The sequence below is a fragment of the Palaemon carinicauda genome, chromosome 14 (assembly GCF_036898095.1).
Source record: "Palaemon carinicauda isolate YSFRI2023 chromosome 14, ASM3689809v2, whole genome shotgun sequence".
In the NCBI taxonomy this organism is placed as follows: Eukaryota; Metazoa; Arthropoda; class Malacostraca; order Decapoda; family Palaemonidae; genus Palaemon; species Palaemon carinicauda.
The window spans coordinates 120,623,707-120,634,488 of record NC_090738.1 but is presented as its reverse complement, the minus strand read 5'-3'; positions in this window follow the sequence as shown (position 1 = coordinate 120,634,488).

The following is a 10,782-nucleotide window of genomic DNA, read 5'->3' as shown; positions in this document are numbered from 1 at the left end:
CATACTGCTTTTCCAACTAGGGTTGTAGCTTAGTAAGTAATAATAATAATAATATATATATATATATATATATATATATATATATATATATATATGTATATCTGTCTGTATATATATATATATATATATATATATATATATATATATATATATATATATATACATGACTGAAAACATGCAAGGTATATGTTGCTTTTAAGACTTCATCGTTACGCTATTAGGGCATGACAAATGTCGAGTGCTCTTTTTGTCCACATGAATTATTTTAATCATTATATTGACCGGAGAACTTGCGGTTCCACAGTAGCGACTTCAGATTCTACGAGATCCTCTCGTGTGAAGCGAACCTTCTATATGAATTCATAGGAGTAAGTTTTTCCAAAGGTGGAGTGAATTCGATTAAAAAATATATGGCTACAAAATAGTAAGTTTTTTCCAAAGGTGGAGTGAATTCGATTAAGAAATATCTGGTTACAAAATAGTAAGTTTTTCCGAAGGTGGGGTGAATTCGATTAAGAAATATCTGGTTACAAAATAGTAAGTTTTTCCAAAGGTGGAGTGAATTCGATTAAGAAATATCTGGTTACAAAATAGTAAGTTTTTCCAAAGGTGGGGTGAATTCGATTAAGAAATATCTGGTTACAAAATAGTAAGTTTTTCCAAAGGTGGAGTGAATTCGATTAAAAATATCTGGTTACAAAATAGTAAGTTTTTCCAAAGGTGGAGTGAATTCGATTAAGAAATATCTGGTTACAAATAGTAAGTTTTTCCAAAGGTGGAGTGAATTCGATTAAGAAATATCTGGTTACAAAATAGTAAGTTTTTCCAAAGGTGGAGTGAATTCGATTAAGAAATATCTGGTTACAAAATAGTAAGTTTTTCCAAAGGTGGAGTGAATTCGATTAAGAAATATCTGGTTACAAAATAGTAAGTTTTCCAAAGGTGGAGTGAATTCGATTAAAAATATCTGGTTACAAAATAGTAAGTTTTTCCAAAGGTGGAGTGAATTCGAATATCTGGTTACAAAATAGTAAGTTTTTCCAAAGGTGGAGTGAATTCAATTAAGAAATATCTGGTTACAAAATAGTAAGTTTTTCCAAAGGTGGAGTGAATTCAATTAAGAAATATCTGGTTACAAAATAGTAAGTTTTTCTAAAGGTGGAGTGAATTCGATTAAAAATATCTGGTTACAAAATAGTAAGTTTTTCCAAAGGTGGAGTGAATTCGAATATCTGGTTACAAAATAGTAGGTTTTTCCAAAGGTGGAGTGAATTCGAATATCTGGTTACAAAATAGTAAGTTTTTCCAAAGGTGGAGTGAATTCGAATATCTGGTTACAAAATAGTAAGTTTTTCCAAAGGTGGAGTGAATTCAATTAAGAAATATCTGGTTACAAAATAGTAAGTTTTTCCAAAGGTGGAGTGAATTCGATTAAAAATATCTGGTTACAATATAGTAAGTTTTTCCAAAGGTGGAGTGAATTCGAATATCTGGTTACAAAATAGTAAGTTTTTCCAAAGGTGGAGTGAATTCAATTAAGAAATATCTGGTTACAAAATAGTAAGTTTTTCCAAAGGTGGAGTGAATTCGATTAAAAATATCTGGTTACAAAATAGTAAGTTTTTCCAAAGGTGGAGTGAATTCGAATATCTGGTTACAAAATAGTAAGTTTTTCCAAAGGTGAAGTGAATTCGATTAAGAAATATCTGGTTACAAAATAGTAAGTTTTTCCAAAGGTGGAGTGAATTCGATTAAGAAATATCTGGTTACAAAAGAGTAAGTTTTTCCAAAGGTGGAGTGAATTCGATTAAGAAATATCTAGTTACAAAATAGCAAGTTTTTCCAAAGGTGGAGTGAATTCGATTAAGAAATATCTGGTTACAAAATAGAGAAATAGTTTTTCCAAAGATGGAGTGAATTCGATTAAGAAATATCTGGTTACAAAATAGTAAGTTTTTCCAAAGGTGGAGTGAATTCGATTAAGAAATATCTGGTTACAAAATAGTAAGTTTTTCCAAAGGTGGAGTGAATTCGATTAAGAAATATCTGGTTACAAAATAGTAAGTTTTTCTAAAGGTGGAGTGAATTCGATTAAGAAATATCTGGTTACAAAATAGTAAGGTTTTCCAAAGGTGGAGTGAATTCGATTAAGAAATATCTGGTTACAAAATAGTAAGTTTTCCAAAGGTGGCGTAAATTCGATTAAGAAATATCTGGTTACAAAATAGTAAGTTTTTCCAAAGGTGGCGTGAATTCGATTTAGAAATATCTGGTTATAATATAGAGAAATACAGTTTTGAGTTAGTTAGTAGAATGTCGAATATCTATAGACGATAAAAGGCGCGCCCTTGAGACCAAGCTATAGATTACATTCCTCGAGATCATTGCTTATCGATTGAAATCTAAAACATCCCTTCATTATTTCTTCATAGAATCTCATCTAATCTATAGTCCCATTTCTTTTAGCAAGGCATATTAGCACGGACTCGCAAAGGTGCCCTTTTAGCTCGGAAAAGTTTCCTGATCGCTGATTGGTTGGACAAGATCATTCTAACCAATCAGCGATCAGGAAATTTTTCCGAGCTAAAAGGGCACCGTTGCGAGTCCGTGCAAATCTGCCTCGCTAAAAGAAATGGACTATAGTTAGCGATATTCACGAACCGCGAAACAAAATGGAATTAAACTAAATGTTTTCTGGAAAAAAAAAAAATAAAAAAATAGTTTTTCAAGTTAAAGGTCGTATGGTGTATGTACAGTTGGACACATAGATTCCTGAAACACCTGACTCGGAGGGACTGCACCCTGTCACACACTTACTTAGCGACGAGTTCTTTTGTGTAGCCCCGCCCACCACCACTGCCATCTCTCCTTACGCTAGCTGTTTGGTTACTGGCCGTGGAGTAAGGGTGTGGTAGGGTATATTTCTTTAGAGCGAGGTATGCCAGAAATTCATGTGTCCAACTGTAACTCGAGTGATAATTTCTTTGCTCCTATTGGCAAGCTTTTGACTTCTCTTCCCACCTCTGTTTTCCCCTTAATCTTGTCACCTTCTTCAAATAGATGTCAAGTCAATGGCTAACCCTGTCTCTCTCTCTCTCTCTCTCTCTCTCTCTCTCTCTCTCTCTCTCTCTCTCTCTCTCTCTCTCCTCTTTTTTTTTTTTTTCATTAGCCCTCCAATCTATCAGACTTAACATTTAAATAAGACATGTCTTCATTTATAATTGATATTGTTTACTTTAAACATATTTGTTTATCATTATTCGCCCCAAGACATCTCTCTGACGTCAAAACCTACGACCTTGAAAATATTGACATGATACCTAAAGTTGGCAAAATGAGGTATATTGATAAAGTAAGCACACTATTCCATCTGTAAAAACAACTATTTCAGTGTTGGAAAAGCAGTACGTGAATACTCTATTCAAAGATGAAATTTAATTGGTATCATAATGAAATTTATAAAGGAATTTATTAATTGATATATATATATATATATACATATATATATATATATATATATATATAAATATATATATATATACTGTATATATATACATATATATATAAATATATATGTATATATAAATATATATATATATATATATATATATATATGTATGTATATATATATATATATATATATATATATATATATATATATATATATATATATATATATATATATATATATATATAAGAAAGGTTCTTTAGCAATACTAACTATACTCGTTTTGTCACAGTGATCGGAGTCCATGGAACGGCCCATCATTTCGACCTTGACTGTGACATTCAAGATTCCTCCTTTCCAAGAGATAACGATGCGGAGAGATAATCTTCGTGAGTCATCTTTGAAAAAATACGAATAGAAAAAATAATATTTACAAAAAATGTTAAGAACTTTTTACTTACAAGGATGATAGTCACCGTCATACTTTTTAATTTAGCGAGTGAAATTCACTTATATAAAAAGTGGAAGTTACTTAAATGGTGAGATCCGGGTAAAGCTATTCATCTCATTTTAAACTTAATGAACAGTTTTGAATAAATTACAACGTCATATATTTAAATATATTTTGCAACGAAGTTAAAAAATAATATTTGCAAAAAATGTTAAGAACTTTTTACTTACAAGGATGATAGTCACCGTCATACTTTTTAATTTGGCAAGTAAAATTCACTTATAAAAAAAGTGGAAGTTACTTAAATGGTGAGATCCGGGTACAGCTATTCTTCTCATTTTAAACTTAAAAGAGAACAGTTTTGAATAAATTACAACGTCATATGTTTAAATATATTTTGCAACGAAGCAGTTGAAACACCCGATAATTGAGCTAAAGACCTTGAGTCCTTGAAAACAAGGTTTAATTACAATCCCTGCAGAATCCATTCCACACGTTTCTTGAAAACTGACTTAAAATATTTTGTCTTGACTCTTAATACTGACGGATACTCTACGATAGTGTGGTATTTCATAAATTAAGAACGCCGAAAAGGTGATATATCCTCTAAGAGGCTTCATGAAAACTAAACATACTCTAGGAAGAGAAATTTGATTGGGTAAATTCCGTCTTTTCCCGGTTCGCCATTTGTTTCATGTCGTTTATTCTCTCTCTCTCTCTCTCTCTCTCTCTCTCTCTCTCTCTCTCTCTGAACTTGGGATTTCCGAAGGTTAAATTTTCCACTCATGAAATAATAATTTTTCTTCTTTGAATTCTATAAGCTATTATTAACATTATCAGTGCTGTTGATGTTGTTGTTATTAATTGTTTTTTTACTGGTACTATTATTTGCCAAAATATGCCAATTATAATTTCCCAGAGATATTAAACAGAGAAATATCCTTCAATTCATGTGATTAAAATCACCTGCTTGTAAAGAGGAGTTGAATATTGGGAATATATTTTCATCGATGTGATATACTGGCTTTAATCTAAAGGTATTTCAAATCGAAAAACGCTCATAAAATGCATAACTAAATAAGTGGAAAAAATTTATTACTGTATTCGAAATCTGCTTCCAGATCATTCTCAACATCAATCGTGTGTATATACTATATATATATATATATATATATATATATATATATATATATATATATATATATATATATATATATAACGGATTTTGAGCGAAGCGAAAAATCTATTTTTGGGTGAGATGGCCATGTCGTCCTGATGGAAGTTCCTATAGGGTAGCTTCCTAGGGTATATTACAACTACGGCGATATTCCCAGAGAATTTACCTTAAGGTACCAGAATTCTAACTCCTGGAGCGAGTATCCCTCGTGAAAGGGATATCGCGACATATCAGAGGACGTATTCTAGACACGTCACATGGCAATCTACATCCTGGACAGAGATTTCGTCTCGTAGGAGGTGATTGGCGAGATACGAATTCGGGAAAGAAAAAGGGGGAGCCGCTCCCAAGGCTTCCCTATCCCCCGATTCGTATGCGTGTCTGGCGCCAATCCTGGCGCCATCTGTATTCCTTGTAGCGTACACGAGGTGCTACAGATACTGTATGTAGGGAGGGGTCCTACAGCCCTTTCTTAGAAAGGCAAGGGCGGGTCCATCAGGACGACATGGCCATCTCACCCAAAAATAGATTTTTCGCTTCGCTCAAAATCCGGTTTTTGGGCTCAAGCCATGTCGTCCTGATGGAAGTGTACCAGAGCATTACTGTATCTGTGGATTCTCAGAACGTGCCGTACTCCCCGGAGGTAATTTTTTTTTTCCCGGTCGACTAGACCTAGAGACCTAAGATGTTACCGTTATACATCTTTTCAACTAACTATAAACTATGTTAGAGCTTCCTGCCCCCTACAGGGAAGAGTCCTACTAGACTCTGGAAAAGTCTCGAAGAGTACATATATCTATGTATGAATACCAGGCAAGCTAATATAGTGGTCTCGCCCTATATTAAGTAAAGCATAGTTTGTAAAGGACCACTGCGTCAATATGAAATATCGACCAGTTTTCCGCACAATACTTGTATTGGACAAAGGTTTTATATCCGCATAGGAGGAAAACCAATGCAACATAGCTTGCATAAAGGAACAATTCTATTAGAATTATCCCAGATAAGGTACATAGAATGAATGCTCAATTATACCAATAAATTGACACAGGTGAAGGAGACGCAAGGTTCTCAAGAACCAGATTATTGACAGGCAATAAATAGACAGGTTAACCACAATTATATATATATATAAGAAGAGGATAACCCAAAACTTTAAGCATAAGTATGATAGTAAACAGAGCTTGTTTGTCTGAAAGAAAAAACATTAGATGCCACTTTTAAGATACCGAGGTATCAAAGTCATAAAAGCCTGTATTACAAATCAATGACATTAGCGTTAGAAACGCTCGGCACACATGTCTGCACTTATGCTAGGTTCACCTTCGGAAATGGAACAGTCTGGATGGGCAACACAGTGCCCTCACTTAGTTTGTAGTACAGTATGTAACTACACACTCACCCTGTAATTAATCGTCCCAATTAAGACCACTGTTCCTCGCAGAGTTAAACAGTAGGGTTAACACCGCGACCCACTGCTACCACAGATCTCTTTTAGTTCCTCTACTTGCTTTGCATAGTGGCGAAAGAACACTCTGGAAGACTTCCAGCCAGTGTATGAACGGAGATGTTCAAAATCCATACAATTAAAGAAATTTAAGGATGAGGCAACTTTCCTCGGATCGTGACCTGCGGGTGTATTGTCAGGATCCGCTCTGCGAATAAAATATGTGATTTTCGCTCTGAGTTGATTCAGAGATAAATTTGAGCCTGATGTTTCTCCCCTGAATAGTTGACCACCCTTGAAGTCTGAAGTTCTATGAAGATAGACCTTTAGGCATTCTACTGGACATAGAGATGCATCTTCTTTCAGAGGGCAGATTCTCCAGGGACCCCACCTGTTGGTGGGTAACTCATTCTTGGCGAGAAACGTAGGATCCGGAAACAGGTTCAGTTCTTCCCCATCCAGGAACTGAACACGACCTGCCTCTCTCGAGAGGCTACAATCTCACTAACCCTGGCCCCGGACGCGAGTGCAAAATAGGAAAATAACTTTTTGTGTCAAATCCTTTAACGCACACTCTTCATTGCTCAACAGAGAAGCGAGATGAAGAACTTGTCTAAAGACCATGAAATGGGCTTTGGAGGTGCTGAAGGTCTGAGCCTAGCACAGGCTTTCGGGACTTTATTAAAGATCTCGTTACCTAGGTCGACCTGGAAGGCATATAGAATGGGTCTTGTCAAAGCAGACTTACACGCTGAAATCGTGTTCGCTGCCAACCCTTGACCATGGAGGTGGGGAAAAAAGATAAGCAGAAGTCTGTCAAGATCTCCTGCGGAATCTTCGCCTTGACAAAAGGCCACCCATTTTCTCCAAGATGACTCATATTGCCTTCTAGTAGATTTGCACTTATATTCCTCAAGGAAGTCTATACTGGCTTTCGAAATCCCGAAACGCTTTCTCACTGCTAAGGAGAGAAAATCATGAGTTGCAGGGTCCGAGTTTTCTGTAATGAAGCGCAGACAGTTGACTTCTGGACTCGCTGGGTCAGAACTGGATCTGGTAGTGGTACAAACTTCAGCTACAGTTCCAATGCCAGGAGGAACCACACGCTGTTCGGCCACTTGTGGGCCACTATTGCCGCTACCCTTTGAAGGATCTCAGTTTGTTGAGGACCCTCAACAGAAGGTTGTGAGGAGGGAACAGATAAATCTTGGACCATCTGTTCCAGTCGAGGGACATCGCGTCCACTGCTTCCGCTAAGGGGTCCTCGTACGAGGCACGTACAGGGGCAACTTCTTGTTGTCTTTCGTCGCAAAGAGGTCTATCTGCAGTTCTGGGACTGATTCAGAATGAAGGAGAATGATCCTGCGTCTAAGGACCATTCCGACTCTATCGGTGTGAACCTGGATAGAGCGTCCGCTGTCACATTGCGGACTCCTTGAAGGTGAACTGCCGACAGGTACCACTTCTTCTTTTCCGCCAATCGGAAGACGGCCAACATCTCCTGGTTGAGAGGTGGTGACCTCGATCCTTGTCGATTCAAGTATCTCACAACTACCTCGCTGTCTATCACCACCTTATGTGGATCGAATGACGCGGGGAGACTTTCTTTAAGGTAAGGAGCACTGCCCTAGCTTCTAGAAAGTTTTATGTGAAAGGTCTTGAATAGCCTGGACCAAGTCCCCTGGACTTTTTTCCGATGAGAGTGACCTCCCCATCCCTCCTTCGAGGCGTCTGAGTGAATCGTCACCGACGGGGGAGGTGGCTGAAGAAGAACCTGACTTCTTTAGATGTCTGGCTTGGGACCAAGGCCTGAGAAGAGTACTTAGCCGAAGCGGCTGGTCTTCTCAGATCTCTTCACGCGTTTGATGCATAACTTCTCCAAACTCCGATTGCATCCTTTAGCTGTGCTCTTAGCACTGGGTCTGTCACCGAAGCAAACTGGAGAGAGCGCAGTACTCTCTCCTGCTCGTGTCTTGATATCCTTTCGGAATCTTGAAGTCTCTTGACAGAACCCGCTATCTCCTTCCTTTTCTTCGCCGGGGTGGAGAAACGGTGTGACAAAAGGTCCCAGTGGATTCCCAGCCACTGGAACTTTTGAGATGGAGAAAGTCGAGACTTTTTCTGTTGATCTTGAAGCCTAGGTACTCTAGGAACTGGATCACTTGACTGGAAGCTTGCAAGCATTCTGTCTCGGATGCTGCCCATACCAACCAGTCGTCCAGGTAGGCTACTACCTGAATTCCCTTTAGGCGAAATTGTTTGAGAGCTACGCTCGCAAGCTTCGTAAAAATCCTTGGGGCTATGTTTAGCCCGAATGGCATGGCTCCGAAGGCGTATAGTCTTCGTTGTAGCCTGAACCCTAGGTAGGGGGAGAGTCGATGGCTAATTGGAATGTGCCAGTAGGCGTCTGACAAGTCTATAGAGACGGAATATGCCCTCTTGGGCAGTAAGGTCCATATGTGTTGCAGTGTTAGCATTTTGAATTTGCAATTCACTATGAACTTGTTAAGTGGCGACAAGTCCAGAATGACTCTGAGCTTTTCCGAGTCTTTCTTGGGAACACAAAACAGCCTCCCTTAGAAATTGATGGGCTTCACCCTTTTTCTCCAACAGTTCTTGAACGTACTCCTCCATAACGGGGGTGGAGTGTTGGAAAAACCGAAGGCACGGGGGTGGAGTGCTGTACCAGCTCCCGCCCAGTCCATTCTTGAGTAGGCTGTGGGCCCAGGGATCGAAGGTCCACCGATCCCGAAATTTCAGAAGTCTCCCTCCTACCGGTATCACCTCACTTGGACTGCCGTCCTGAGATCTTGCCTTCCTGACCACGACCACCCCTGAATCCCCTTCCCCTTGAGGGGCGTCTAGACGAGCCTCTGGCTGCTCCTCTAGGATTTGCTCGAAAGGAAGTAGACTGCCCTTCGAACGCTGGGGTGAATGCCGTGGACTGTGTCGACACGGCCTGGGGTACCCACTGAAAGGTGGTCGGGGTTTGTGCCACGATCTGGGGCACTGGGGCAATGGCAATTGCAGTTGCTGTTGCTGTCTAAGAGGCTTGGCTGGCCGAGACGGTAGCCTAGTCCTCATAGTCTTCCTCTTTGGTTGAGGACCCTCATCCGGGGAAGACTTTCTTTTGATAGCCAGGCCCCACCTCTGGAGAAGGTTTCTATTCTCCAAGGCGGCTTTATCAACAACTTCTTTGACCAAGTCGGTAGGGAAAAAGGTCTTTTCCCCAAATGTTGGAGGAGATTAGTTTCTTTAGCTCGTGCCTCACCGTAGCCGAGGTAAACACAAACTCCCTACAAGCTCTCCTTGCCTTGACGAAGCCATAAAGGTCCTTTGTCACTGTGGCCAGATGAGGCTTGGCCACTACCATGAACATTTCTTGGACCTTGGGGTCACTTGCCATCGTCTCGAGAGTAGTCTGAAGAGACATTGAGGCAGTCAGTCTTTCTTTTGTATCGAACTCACTTCGCAAAAGAAAGTCAGACAGCTTAGGGAGGTCCTTGCCGAACTGACGTCCGGCAATATCAGCCTCCAACTTTCCCACTGAGAACGTAAGATGGACGTCCTTCCAGTCTTTGTGGTCCATAGGCAGGGCCAGCGACAAGGGTTTACACTCCTCTAGGGAGGGGCAAGACTTGCCGGCCTCGATTGCTTTTAGTACAGCCAGAAACCCTTTCTGTAAAAAGGGGAAGGCTCTAGTAGGCGAGGACACAAAGGAAGGGAGCTTCCTATTCAATGCAGCTACCTTTGAGTTAGAGAAGCCCCTCTCTTTCATCGAGGATGAAAGTAGAGCTTGAGCCTTAGCATGGTCCATCACTATGACCTCCTTCGGCTCTGTCTCCTCCTTTGAAGCTGGTTCCTTCCTCAGCCGGACATAACAGTCCGGATATGATGCCTTGCTGGGCCAGAATTCCACCCTCCAGGGGAACTGAGCCCAGCTTATCCAAGATGACGATCTTTCCAGTCGTCATCGGCATGTGCTCAGCATACCTCCATGGGTTAGCATCTGAGCACAAGGGAAGGTCTTTCACATTGAGCTTTTTCTGGGGCCCATGTGATTCTGCAAGGCACTGCATTCGCAGTTCCATTGCAGCCGCCTTCTCCTGATTCTCCTTCTGCATTTGTTGGATCATTCCAACAATAGAAGAGAGGGCCTGTCCCAGCTCTACTGGGAGACCGGCCGATGTAGAGGGGCTTGAACTTCATCCTGGGCTTCTGCCAGGAGGTCTTCCTCCTGACACCCGTCCACATCAGAC